Source organism: Geotrypetes seraphini, chromosome 2 (genome assembly GCF_902459505.1).
Source record: "Geotrypetes seraphini chromosome 2, aGeoSer1.1, whole genome shotgun sequence".
Classification (NCBI taxonomy): Eukaryota; Metazoa; Chordata; class Amphibia; order Gymnophiona; family Dermophiidae; genus Geotrypetes; species Geotrypetes seraphini.
Window position 1 is genome coordinate 210,766,114 of NC_047085.1, and position 14,234 is coordinate 210,780,347.

The following is a 14,234-nucleotide window of genomic DNA, read 5'->3' on the forward strand; positions in this document are numbered from 1 at the left end:
GCCTCTTGGTTGTATTGGCGTGGTTGTATTGGAGTGTGTGGCGCAGTGGTTGGATCTACAGCCTCAGCACCCTGGGGTTGTGGGTTCAAACCCCGCGCTGCTCCTTGTGACCCTGGGCAAGTCACTTAATCCTCCATAGCCCCAGGTACGTTAGATAGATTGTGAGCCCACCGGGACAGAGAGGGAAAATGCTTGAGTACCTGATTGTAAAACTGCTTAGATAACCTTGATAGACGGTATATAAAATCCTAATAAACTTGAAACTTGAAACTATTATGAATTAATGCAACATGACCTTTGGTGGCCAATTTCATGGGAAGAAAGATAGAGACACCAATTTTTCCAGGAGATGCTTAAAGTGCATTTCACAGGTTTAAACAAAACACTGTCAGCACTGTTTTGCAGGGAAGAAAGGTTTCTGCAGCTTACACCTGAAAGATGTCCAATCCAAGTGTCAAAATCCACTCAAGCAGTGCATACATTCAACACTTGTCTTACTTCTCTAAAGCATAATATAATCTGAAGACTCAAACAAAAATATCCCTGCAAGCTTATTCTCGTTCTGAAATTTGAGGTATTTTTCAGTTGGGGATCTTAGCTTGAATTATTCTCTCTTTAGATTATTTCTTACCCCATTTTCATTAGTGACAGGGAATACTAAATTCTACCTCCATGGTAATTTTATGCCAAATGTTCTTTATAAAATTACTCCACTAATATGAAATTTCATGTTGGGGAATTCTCTTCGCAGTTAACACAGCTCTCTTTAGCATATGTTAATCACTAATGCGGCAGGTAATGCTGGCCAGTTAACTACACCTCCAAAGTTGTACACTTCCCCCTCCCCATTCGCGGTTTCACCATTTGCGGTTTCATATAATCGCAATTTTTTTCTGGGGAGGGGGAAAATAAAAAAAGCAGTCTTAATTTTAAAATAACCCATATTTTTTTCCTCCCTGCCGCCTTCCTGGCCTTACCTGGTGGTCTAGAGGGCTTTCGGGGCAGGAGCGATCTTCCTACGCTCCTGTCCCGTGCAGATCGCCATGAGGAAATGGCTGCTGTGAGTTCCCGTAGTCTCTCGAGACTACGTCGGGAACTCCCTACAGCCATTTCCTCATGGCGATCTGCACGGGGCAGGAGCGTAGGAAGAACGCTCCTGCCCCGAAAGCCCTCTAGACCACCAGGTAAGGCCGGGAAGGCGGTAGTGAGGTGGGGGTGGGTCAGAGCCGGATAATCGCGGTTTTTCGCCAATTGCGGTCCGGCTCTGCTCGTATCCCCCGCGAATGAAGAGGGAGAAGTGTAGTTACATATTTTCTGCATTAACTGTCACACTGTTAATGGTGGGTTGTGAGTAGTGGCCAGTGTCATATATTAGTGGTATGATTTTTTTCCCTCAAGTTTCCCAAAAGCCCATTGCATTTACCTTGAAAGTTTTGCAGTTAACATGCCTTAACTTTGGCTGTCAAGGCATGGTAAGTGTAAAATATTAACAATTTTTAATAAATAGGGCCCTAAATGAGCTGAGAAATGTTTTTAGATTTTTTTTTTTAATTTTAAATTCTCTTTTTAGGTTAAGACAAGCTTCTGCAAAGGTAAGTTTTCAAGATGCTAGTTTGCGTCCTGCTGTTAGTTCTGGTTGCTTGCATGAAGGGCTTTGCATCTCTTCCTAGAAGCTCTGTTATATGGGAGGAGAGTGGCTATGATAAGTGTAACAATTGGTTTAAAGAACAATAGTTAGTATTTCTTAGTGGAATAGTGTTTTAGGTAAGCATGTCCAATGAGATGAATTAACAAAGAAACATAGAAATATGATGATAGATAAAAGCCAAATGCCCATCCAGTTTGCCAATCCAGAGCATCCACTATCTCCTCCTCTCCCTAAGAGATCCCATGTGCCTATCCCACACTTTCTTGAAATCAGACAGTCTTGATCTCCACCACCTCTACTGGGAAGGCTATTCTACACTTATACCACCCTTTCTGTAAGAAAGTGTAGTCAAACCTTGGTTTGCGAGCATAATTAGTTCCAGAAGCATGCTTGTAATCCAAAGCACTCGTATATCAAAGCGAATTTCCGAAACTCAGACGATTCGTTCCACAACCAAAAATTTTAATACAAAATACTATACTTGTATTCAGCTACTAATTTTGAGAACCTCTTACTTTTACTTATTTTCCTTACAAAATGATTTCTTGCCCTTACAATCATTCTTTTCAGTTTTGCCCACTGCTTTCCTGCTTCTTCCAGATGTTCCTATCCAGATAATTCCTTGACGTAATCCCCATCTGAACAAAGTGAGTTAGTTAGTTTTTTAAGTCTAGAACCTTTACTTTTGAATGCCCCCCTCTCTGTACCTGTCAATATTAAACCACACCATGCAGTGACCACTGGATGTCAGATGATCACCCACTGTAACATCAGAAGCACTTTCCCTGTTTGTAAAGTAGTAAGCCCAATATGGCCCTATCCCATGTGGGTTCCAATAACAACTGCTATAACAGAATAAGTAACAAATGGACCAACAGATATATACTTCTCCCTCGTCATTCGCGGGGGATACGGGCAGACCCGTACAGCGAATGCCGAAAAACCGCGATTATCTGGCTCTGACCCACCCCCACCTCCCTGCCGCCTTCCCGGCCTTACCTGGTGGTCTAGAGGGCTTTCGGGACAGGAGCGATCTTCCTACGCTCCTGCCCCGTGCAGATCGCCATCAGGAAATGGCTGTAGGGAGTTCCCGACATAGTCTCAAGGGACTACGGGAACTCCCAGCAGCCATTTCCTCATGGCGATCTGCACGGGGCAGGAGCGTAGGAAGATCGCTCCTGCCCCGAAAGCCCTCTAGACCACCAGGTAAGGCCGGGAAGGTGGCAGGGAGGAAAAAAAGATGGATTTTTTTTAACATTAAGACAGTTTTTTTTTATTTTCCCCCTCCCCAGAAAAAATCTCGATTATATGAAACCGCGAGTGCAGGAACCGCGAATGGGAGGGGGAAGTGTATTAAAGGAAAGAACTTGGAGTGCATGACCATTGCCACAAAGAATAGACAATAATTATTTTAGGTGGAAAGCTTTGATTTTTGCTATGAAAGATTTTGTGTTAAATTTTGATTAGATTAACGGAATTGCCACATGTGGATACAGAACCTTTTATATGTTGGTAATATGTATTTACCATATTTGCTGGCATATAGGACGCACCGGCGTATAAGGCGCATCCCCGTTTTTTAAAACAGTTTTTAAGAAAAAAATACTTTTGTGTGTGTACAGTCCCCTGTCAGGCTCTGCACCCAGCCCCCTCTCTGCCATGCACTGCTCAAAGCCCCCTTCCCTCCCAGGATTTCCACCCTGTCCCTCCTTCCTGTCCTGTCCGTTCGTCTGTCTATCCTACCTCCTCTGCCACTGGAATCCCTGGTGGTCCAGAGGTGCAGCGGGCAGGAGCAAGCTTTCTGCGCTCCGGCCCCGCTGCCAACCCTGTCAGTCAGTGGCTGCCGCGAGAGTGAGTTTCTTCAGCTGCTAAGCGGCTGAGCGGCTTCCTGACTGGCTCCCGTGAATTCTAATCTAATCTGTATTTCTGTATTGCTCTTATCCAGTGCAAGTTCTAGGCGATTTGCAACCAAACAGATCCATATAAATTATTGGAAATTACATTTACAGGATTTGATTAGTAAAGTCAAGTGGATTACATAGTTTTACAGCGTAGAGTCTCAGATAAGGGGTATTACATTTACATTGTTTGCAAAGGTATAATAGCGTGTTTACATATAGGTAATCAAGTACAGTGGTGCCTCACACAACGAACTTAATTGGTTCCAGGAGCAAGTTTGTTATGCGAAACGTTCGTTATGTGAAACGCGTTTTCCCATAAGAATACATGTAAAAAAAAATAATTCGTTCTGCAGCATAAAATATGCTAAGATGACATAAAAAAAGATAAATTTTTGGTTATTATTTTTATTTAGATACATCTAAAAACATAATTGTTTTTTAAAACAACACACATTTTTAAATTTAAAGACAGACTAAGTAGAGTCTAATTTTACAGTGAGAGAGGGCAGAGTCTCAGCGGCAAAAACTGGGACTTAACTGTTCATTTTTTTTTTTTTTCTACCGTGTTTCCCCGATGATAAGGCAGGGCCATCAAATAAGACAGCCCCCCCTTTTTAGAAAAAAATGTAAAATAAGGCACCCCCCCGCAAATAAGCCACCCACCGATACCTGCGCTTACCCGAATCGGGTGGTACGGTGGGTGACTCCGTGTGGTCCCTGGCACCCCCGACACGATCGAGGCAAGAGGGAGCTCAAGCCCTCTTGCCCCCCCCGACTCCCCGACACGATCGGGGCAAGAGGGAGCCCAAGCCCTCTTGCCCCCCCCCGCCTCCCCGACACGATCGGGGCAAGAGGGAGCCCAAGCCCTCTTGCCCCCCGACTCCCCGACACGATCGGGGCAAGAGGGAGCCCAAGCCCTCTTGCCCCCCCGACTCCCCGACACGATCGGGGCAAGAGGGAGCCCAAGCCCTCTTGCCCCCCCCGACTCCCCGACACGATCGGGGCAAGAGGGAGCCCAAGCCCTCTTGCCCCGCCGATTCCCCAACTCCCCGACAATATCGGGCCAGGAGGGAGCCCAAGTCCTCCTGGCCACGGCGACCCCCTAACCCCACCCCGCACTACATTACGGGCAGGAGGGATCCCAGGCCCTCCTGCCCTCGACGCAAACCCCCCCTCCCCCCAACGACCGCCCCCCCCCAAGAACCTCCGATCGCCCCCCCAGCCGACCCGCGCCCCCCCTGGCCGACCCCCACGACACCCCCAACCCCCTTCCCCGTACCTTTCTGTAGTTGGCCGGACAGACGGGAGCCAAACCCGCCTGTCCGGCAGGCAGCCAACGACGGAATGAGGCCGGATTGGCCCATCCATCCCAAAGCTCCGCCTACTGGTGGGGCCTAAGGCGCCTGGGCCAATCAGAATAGGCCCGGGAGCCTTAGGTCCCTCCTGGGGGCAGGGCCTGAGGCACATGGTCGGGTTGGGCCCATGTGCCTCAGGCCCCGCCCCCAGGAGGGACCTAAGGCTCCCGGGCCTATTCTGATTGGCCCAGGCGCCTTATGCCCCACCAGTAGGCGGAGCTTTGGGACGGATGGGCCAATCCGGCCTCATTCCGTCGTTGGCTGCCTGCCGGACAGGAGGGTTTGGCTCCCGTCTGTCCGGCCAACTACAGAAAGGTACGGGGAAGGGGGTTGGGGGTGTCGTGGGGGTCGGCCAGGGGGGTCGCGGGTCGGCTGGGGGGCGGTCGGAGGTTCTTGGGGGGGGCGGTCGTTGGGGGGAGGGGGGGTTTGCGTCGAGGGCAGGAGGGCCTGGGATCCCTCCTGCCCGTAATGTAGTGCAGGGTGGGGTTAGGGGGTCGCCGTGGCCAGGAGGACTTGGGCTCCCTCCTGGCCCGATCGTGTCGGGGAGTCGGGGGGGCAAGAGGGCTTGGGCTCCCTCTTGCCCCGATCGTGTCGGGGAGTCGGGGGGGCAAGAGGGCTTGAGCTCCCTCTTGCCCCGATCGTGTCGGGGAGTCGGGGGGGCAAGAGGGCTTGGGCTCCCTCTTGCCCCGATCGTGTCGGGGAGTCGGGGGGGCAAGAGGGCTTGGGCTCCCTCTTGCCCCGATCGTGTCGGGGAGTCGGGGGGGGCAAGAGGGAGCCAGGCGGAGAGAGAGCAGTTAAGCGCAGTGCCTGCGCGGAAGGATGCAGCTCGGGCGACTTCGTTGTGTGAAACGAAGTTCGTTGTACGAATCAAGACATAAAGTTCGTTGTGCGCAGCGTTCGCTGTGCGAGGCGTCCGTTATGCGAGGCACCACTGTACTGTACATTAAGTGTTCAGCACAGAGAAGAGGAGAGTTTTTAGCAAAGTCATGGTTTTGTTTGCTGGATTGTAGGTGTTTATCAAACAAGAAAGTTTTCAGGGTTTTTTTAAATTGAGGTAGGTCAGCTTGGTCCTAATGGATGTGACTTTCTTTTCCCATTGATATAAAAATTTCCTAATATCAGTGTGCCTCATTCTTTTAAAGGATCCAAGCATAAAGGGCCAAATTCTGTATAGGACGCCTGAACTCAGCAGCTGCCTAAGTGGCTTTTGAGAATTGCACATGGACGTGCTATATAGAATCACATCTGTCCTGATGGACAGATGCCTAACCACCCCAATTCTCTAACTCGCTGTTCTTCAACCGCCAGTCCATGGACTGGTGCCGGTTCACAGAAAATTCCTGCCGGTCCGCACAGGGCAGGTGAAATCGATGAGCTGCAATTTCCTGCCGGTCCACAATTTCTTCCGGTCTGCAATTTCCTGCCTCCAACAGGGCTTTCTTCCCTCCCAGCAACTCTCGGTACTTGTCAGCGCAGTGATTCACTTCGGCAGCCTTGGGGCTTTTGCTGAGTCATGGCCCGCCTCTGATGATGCAACTTCCTCTTTCCTCAGAGGTGGTGCGACCCATCAAAGGACCCAAGGCTGCCTTAGTGAATTGCTGCGCTGGCAAGTACGGAGAGCTGCTGGGAGGGGAGAAAGCCACTGTTGGAGGCTAGGAAGCTGCTGGACAAGGGAACATAAAGGGACAGTTGCTACTGGACCTGGAGGGAGGGAGAAGGAGAGATGCTGCTGAGAGGGGAGGAGGGAAAGGAGGCTGGAAAGCTGCTGGACAAGGGGAAAAAAGGGATAGCTGCTACTGGACCTGGAGAGAAGGAGAGATGCTGCTGGGAGGGGAGGGGAGAAATGAGTCTGGGAAGCTGCTGGACAAGGGAAAATAAAGGGACAGCTGCTACTGGACCTGAAGGAGAAGGAGAAATGCTGCTGGGAGGGGAGCAGGGAAAGGGAAGAGAGTTACTGCTGGACAGGGGGAGGGGGGAAGGGAGAAGAAAAAAAAAGGAAGGAAACAGCTGGCAGGGAAATTAGAGGAGGGGAAGGGGTCAGGGTGAAATGGAGAGATCAGATGAGGGAAAGGGGAGAGATAGGAATGAGAAAGTACAGATATTGATGCTGGGAAGGGGGTCAGCAGAGAAATAAGCAGAGAGGGACAAAGATGCTAGATTTGGTGTTGGAGAGATAAAAATGAAGAGAGCAGTGAAGCTGGAATGAATCATGGAAAAAGGAGAGAGGGGGTGCAGGCTGGATGGAAAGGGGAGAGAGGTATAGAAAGAAGGCATATACCATATGGAAGGGGGAGAGGGCAGACAGTGGATGGAAGGGGCAGATGTGGGGCAGAGGGGATATATGTGAAGGGCGGGGAGAAAGAGGTTTTATTGATCCTTGCTCTGTATTATTTGTATTTATAAAATGACAGTTGTACAGAATATTGTTTATTTTTATACTTTAATAAAATACATTCAAAATAAAATCATAACTGAGGCTTGTGCAGATGGAATCAAATGGTTTGCGGGGACCGAGCTCTCTGAGACAGGGTGGAAACGGGGTTTTTAAAATTTCAGTCCTAGTAGTTTGCTGGTCCACAAAATAATTATTTTATTTCTGTCGGTCCATAGGTGTAAAAAGGTTGAAGAACATTGCTCTAACTGGTGTCCATTTCACAGGTGCTGGTTAGAGAATCGCATAGCCGATGAGCTGCGAAAATGACTGGCAGGAGGGATGCCCACTCCCTCCTTCTGGAAGCCCCCACCACCACCTGAGGTGTACGGGTAGGAGGGTTTGGGCATCCCTCCTGCCAGAGTTGTATCGGGGTGGTGGTGGCAGGAGGAATTTGGTACTTCTCCTGCCACAGCCATTTGGGATTGGGGTTCTTCGGAGGTTCTGGTAGGAGGGAGTGGCCATCCCTCCTGCCGGTCATCTTCACAGGGAGGACAGGTTTCCTGCCGCAGCCGTTAAACTGATTGCGGCAGGGAGATTCCCTTGCCATGATCGGCTCAGTGACCAGGCCTATTTGAAATGTAAACCAGTATTTTGCTGGCCTACATTTCAGACGCCTATCTCAGCCCCAGGGAGATGTCTAGGGCTGCCTAAGCTCGCCTAAGGCCACTTCGGGGTTAAACCATGCCCACGCCTAGCCTTGGGCAAGCTTAGACAGCCCGACGCGGCTCTCTAGGCTCGCGAAAATACCTACAATGTAGGCTGCCTGTCTCGGGATGTTGTTGTTTTTTTTTTGTGCATCCTGATTGGCTGGTTAGACAGCAGTAGGACGCCTACAGCCGCCTACAATCGGGATGCCATTTATAGAATTTCTCCCCAAATGTGTGAAGAACATACTTAGGCTTACTTTTAATAGATATTTTTGAAATTGCTTTAATGGTAGTTTAATCATGAGTGCTTAGGAAGGATATGTGAATGGGGACAGAAGGATAGGTCTGATACCCTAGAGTTCCTCACTAGTGTTCACAGTTTTAATTAATTGTTTGTGCCTGTATTACATTAGATCAGGGGTATCAAATCTCAGTCCTTGAGGACCGCAATCCAGTTGGGTTTTCAGGATTTCCCCAATAAATATGCATGAGATCTATTAGCATACAATAAAAGCAGTGTATGCAAATAGATCTCATGCATATTCATTAGGGAAATCCCGAAAATCTGACTAGATGACGGCACTTGAGGACTGACATTTGATACTCCTGCATTAGGGGAAAAAACTTTTGAATGGTATATGTGAATGCATATTTTATTATTAACTGGGATCAGAAAGGTTGAAGAACTTTGCTAAGTGTTAATGCATCCTGAGAAAAAATAGATGAAATAGTTCCACATTTGAATTTGTGCGAAGGTTGCATTTCAGATATGTATTTAGAAAATTGGAAGCACTTTAGAAGGTGGCATTAAATTACAGGACATTATTCTAGCAGTTCCAAAAAGGTTACAGTGCACATTGTGATATAGCAACAGAAACAAGTTGACGCTTTAAAAAGTTTTGAAAAGTTTAGCATTTCTTACTTAGGAAAATCAGTCCATTGTATGCTTATCTACCAGGAAGTTTCTGTTAATCTGCAAGACCTCTGAGTATTCATGGCCCCATGAAATTACATAGTGAGTCTACTGTAGATTGACGAGTGGTGATTAACTCATGATATAGCAAATGTGGTACTGTGAGAATGTTATCTTCGTTTGCTTTTTTTCTTGTTCACAAACCCATGTGGATCAACATCTGGAAAGGGCAGCCACTCTTCTGAGATGTAAATCCATGTGGCCTTTAGTAAAAGGATAAGAAAAAGGATATATGTTAATCTTTTCCCTTGATTCAGATAGTCCAATATATTGAAACTCATTGAGCAGGCCGGTTGGCAGCTTCCTTTTAGGTTATTTTGCATTTTTCCTCATATTTTTTTGACCCATGGATTTCTCCATACTTTTTTGACCTTTTAGCTCAGTTGAAACCAGCTTGTTGTAGGTGATAATATCATGAGTCTTCAATCAGAGCTACCTTGGTTTTCTCTGCCTACAAAGTTATTGAAAACTTATTTGTTTGATAAGTTTGTATCATGTTAATTTTCTTGATTCTGTTTAATATGTATGCTTCACTGATTGTACAGTCCTTCTTGATTGGTAACCGCCCAGAACTTATGGTTGGGTGGTATACAAGAATAAAGTTTATTATTATTACATTTGTATCCTTCTCCCATTTCAGCCCATCCATCACACAAATTGAGTTTCCTCCAAAATCCTGTTAATATGGACCTTAAGCTTGGTCATTAGATATTATCACTGGGTTGTACTCGGTGCCACAAGAGCATCGGTAGCTGACTCAGGAAACCTTGCAAGTTCAATTTTCATGCATGCCCAGTTCAGTGCTGTTTTGTCTTGTGGTGCATGGCTTGTGGTGTTTTTGATCATGAATGCTTATATCTGTTTGGATAGTTGTAGGTGTTTGTTCATCTTGGGGCCCAGTTACTAGAAAATTTTTCCCATATATGAGTTAGAGGTGAAATGTAGCTCTGACACTTAAGATAGATTCACAGAAAAAGAAATTCCAATGTGTTTTGATACCTAGAATGATTGAGTTTTGTACAGGAGGAATGACATTACTAAAGGAATGGCAGGCATGTCCCTTTCTTTCCTACCCTGTTCATCTCTTATTATTTGGAATCTAGCTAGGTACTTGGGACCTGGGTTGGCCACTGTTGAAAACAGGATGCTGAGCTTGATGGACCTTCGTTCTGTCCCAGTATGGCAATTCTTATGTTCTTAAGGGGTATATCATGAATTCCAGAAGAGAGAGACACATTCTGTGGTGGAAGAGGTACATCGATTCAATCCATCACTCAGACCCTGCAAACTCCTGAAGAGCGGATGTGGTGAAATAAGAGACTGTCCTTTCAGGGCATAGGCCATTTCTTCTCTTTGCTTATCTAGTACAAAAGATCACCCTTTCCCAAGAAGATTTTCTGCTCCTAGATCTTTAATACAACTTGCCAGCATACGCCCAGTTGCCAAGATGGTAAGTACTGTGCACTGCCATGCCGTGCCAAAGATTCCAGGTCCATTTGCTGAGTTAGGTCTTCCTGTGTAATTGAGGTCTGGGAGCACTTGGGAGCAAGAGAGTCATGGCCATTTCTCAGGGGTGACACCTGGTAGCTTGATTTAGGAGTCAAGACTACAGAGTTTTGGAAGACCCCTCCTTATCTAGAGGCAACAGTGTACTGATCAGATTAGGTATGCTAGGGGTGAGAGATCATGTAAAATAGGGAAAAATTCCTCAGGTGGTTACAAATGAAGACTCACAAATACAGATCCCAGCTCTTGGGTCAATATTTACCCCCCCAACCAAAAAAAAAAAAAAAAAAAAAAAAAAATCAAACTGTGATGACATGAGACCAATAAAAAATTATTACTCTCCATTGGCCTCTATTCTGTAGACTGATACAGTGGTAAAAGGATACATTTTGCAAACTAGGACAGCTTTGATTACCCTTCTTCCTTTCTAGACCTTGTGATGAAACTATATGGAAGCATCATTTGGTCTCCCTGGAGTGTACAGTACACTTCCCCCTCCGTATTCGCGGTTTCCGTATCTACGGATTCACTTATTCGCGATTTTAAACCTAAAATTCATTTTTCGGGCTATTTTAAGGCCTGAAAGCCCCCCCTTAAGCCTTACCTGGTGGTCTAGCAGGTTTTCGGAGCAGGAGCGATCTTCCCACATTCCTGCCCCATGCAGATCGCTCACAGGAAATGGCTCGAGAGACTCAAGGCAGCCATTTCCTGTGAGCGATCTGCACGGGGCAGGAGTGTGGGAAGATCGCTTCTGCCTGAAAACCCGCAAGACCACCAGGTAAGGCTTAAGGGGGAGACTCACAGGGCTTAAAATAGCTGGGGGAAGCGGGGGTTAGGGACAGAACCGGCCCAAATATTATTTGTGTTTTTTTAAATATTCGCAGGCCGGCTCTGCCCCTAACCACCGCGAATACGGAGGGGAAGTGTATTGTTGATGCCTCTGATCAACAGGTGTTACATTGGGAGAAATACATTCTTGCTCAGTGCTTGAAGAGAAAAGTCTCCAGTGAATGGAATAAGAAAAGATGTTGGTTGCCTTGCTAGATTGGAGGCTAAGGGTTGCAGCTAACTGATTTAAGGGGGTAGTGGTGGTGGTAGTGGACTGGCTTGCTGGAATATAGGTTGGAGTGGGTAGAGATAGCTGATTGACTTGCTGTGGTACAGGCAGGAGTGGAGGGGATCTGAATGGCTTGCCAGGGTACAAGATTGGAGGAACAAGATGGATGGAGACTGGCATGTTGGGGTACAGGAGTGTGGTGGTGACTGACTGACTTGTTGATGAGAACTACCTCAGCTGGCAGCACTAACTGGCTTTTGGGTGGTGAGAGAAAGCTGACTAGCTTCCTAATTGGTGAGGGTTAGCTGGGAGGGGCTGAGGCTAAGGGGTAGCCTATTTAATGGAGGAAGGAGACTGGTGGTGGGGATGTGCTTAGAAACTTAGCATTCCATCTCCTGAATGGTACCTAATTAGATTGTGGGTTGCAGTGCCTCCCACCCTTTTTTGTTTTATTTGTTTACTTTTCTTTTATTCTTTCATCCTTTATTTTTATTAAGAACATAAGAAGTTGCCTCCACTGGGTCAGACCGAGGTCCATCTCGCCCAGCGGTCCGCTCCCGCGGTGGCCCATCAGGTCTGCGACCTGTGAAGTGGTTTCTGACCACTTCTATAACCTACCTCAAGTTCTATCTGTACCCCTCTATCCCTTTCCTTAGCAAAGCAGCAGATGAATCCAGAGACCAATGGGATAGCTCACTTCTACCAGCAGGTGGAGATAGAGAAACTGATTAACAGGTGTACTTATTTGCTGGCACTCCTCCTGTCTCATCAGTATTCTCTATCTCCAAGCAGGTGGAAGTCGCTATTCAACTAGCTCCTGGATTCTGGCTGTGGCTGGAACTTTATTACCTCCTGTTGAGATTTTCTCTTCAGTGAGACTGCCATTCTGTTTCTCCTGTTGAGTTTTTTCTCTTCAGTGAGACAGGGGTGTCCGGCTAATCGGTGCCGACTTTAGAGGTTACACTTGGGCCCCCCCTTGTCCCTGCCTCACCCTCCCTCCAATGATAGAGGGTCTGCCCTGGTCCCTATTTTTCTTCTTTCCCATTTAAAAAAAAAAAAAAAAAAGGGGGCCTACACAGCTGACTTTTTTGCCCTGCTCGTGCTGGGCAGCAGGTGTTGCCGGCGTCTACCGGCACTATCCAGTAGATTGTGAGTATGTGTTTTATTCTACTGGTCTCTGAGCTTTGTGGTTGTGTGAGAGCTGTGGGTTTTTGACTATGGCAGTTTTGTTTTGTGGTGGAATATGGGGGGCTCGGTGGCTTCCATCCTCAGCTTCAGGAGTCTGGGCTTCAGAGGCGACTAAGTTCTGGTTCCTTCTTCTACTCTTGAGCATGGTCAGGCTTCCTTTCTGGAGCTTCAGACCATTCTTCCGGAATGCCGCTGAGGGCCCTTTCAGTCAGTATTATGATGGGGGTGTTTCTCTGCAGCTTGGGCAGTAGGTGATGTACTCAGTTGCCAGGTACAGTGGTTGTTCTACTTCGATGGGTGGACCCTCATCTTTCTATTTGGTTGACCGATCATTTTTCAGGTCAGGAAAAGAGTTTGGTTAGTCTTTCTCTCTGCGAAATCTAAGCATAGCTCATTTATTGGATGTTACTGTGTACAGCACTGCGTACGCTCTAGAAGTGTAGACGTTAGTTATAGTGATATCTTCTACATCCTGGTTATTGGGAATTTTGGCTCAGGTGTTCCACTTTTCTTGTGGTGGAAATAAGATCTCCTGGAACTTGACCTCATGGCCTCGTCTCACAATTCCATGCTTCCTAGCTTCTTAGGCGGGCACAGGAAGTGGGAGTTAAAGGGGGTAACAGTGTGGCTTCTTTCTTACAGCCATACCACCCTGAATGTGCCCGATCCCGTCTGATCTCAGAAGCCAACCAGGATAGGGCCTGTTTAGTACCTGGATGGGTGACCACCTGGGACTACCAGGTGCTGTAGGCTTGAAAAAAAAAAAAAAAAAAAAAAAAAATCCTCTGATTTCTCTTTTTCACTGTTTTCCCCTGGCTGATGATAGCTTGGATTTGCCATCTCAAGCTCGCTTTAGGGGCACAGTATTGGTACAATCTCTGGCTTGGCTGCGCCATCCTTGCTATGTGGATCTGTTGAGCCTTTCGACAGCCGGACTAAGAAGTTTCCTTTTATCTCCGACTTTGCTCTCCTTGATTGAGATCAACATGGATATTCATACTACTTTGGTATTACGACCTAGCTTTTGAGCAGTCTTGACTGGCGTGTGACGGTAATGCGAAGCAGGTTGTTTCTTCTCTTATCCAGGCGCTACAGACGTCTTCTCCTGTGGCTTCTGCTTCCTTTTGGAGGTGTTTCCTTTCTTGAATACTTCTCAACAGTTGCACCCTTCCTGAGTTCCTTTTTAGCACAGGTATATTGCCGATGGCATAGCGTTCAATTCCCTTCAGCTTCAATTACCATTCTTGGCTTGTTACAGGAACTAGGTATATGGCCCTTCGCTGACTTCTCAGCTTCCTGTAGTTCAGTTCCTAAAGAGAAGGCGGTATATTCATGCACCTCTTAGAAAGCCCGGTTTGGTGTAATTCATTCACGTACTTCTTCTAAGTTACCGATGGCTTCATTTTAGCCTTGTCTTTTGGGGCTCTAAAGAGCTGTGCGGTTGTCCATGGGATTCCTTGTGGTCATGGCTTCAGCTTTGCAGTTGCGATGTTGCAGGCCTTGTTCAACGGGGATTCCTATTCCT

At 47.1% G+C, this 14,234-nt stretch overlaps 1 protein-coding gene and 1 pseudogene across 2 annotated transcripts in view; both read left to right on the plus strand.

Moving 5' to 3' along the window:
- The window catches only part of GMDS (GDP-mannose 4,6-dehydratase), a 1,326,053-nt gene that overhangs the window by 355,748 nt on the left and 956,071 nt on the right, over positions 1 to 14,234 (plus strand). The gene's annotated exons all lie outside the window — the stretch shown is intronic.
- Positions 13,344 to 13,462, plus strand: LOC117356111 (annotated as a pseudogene).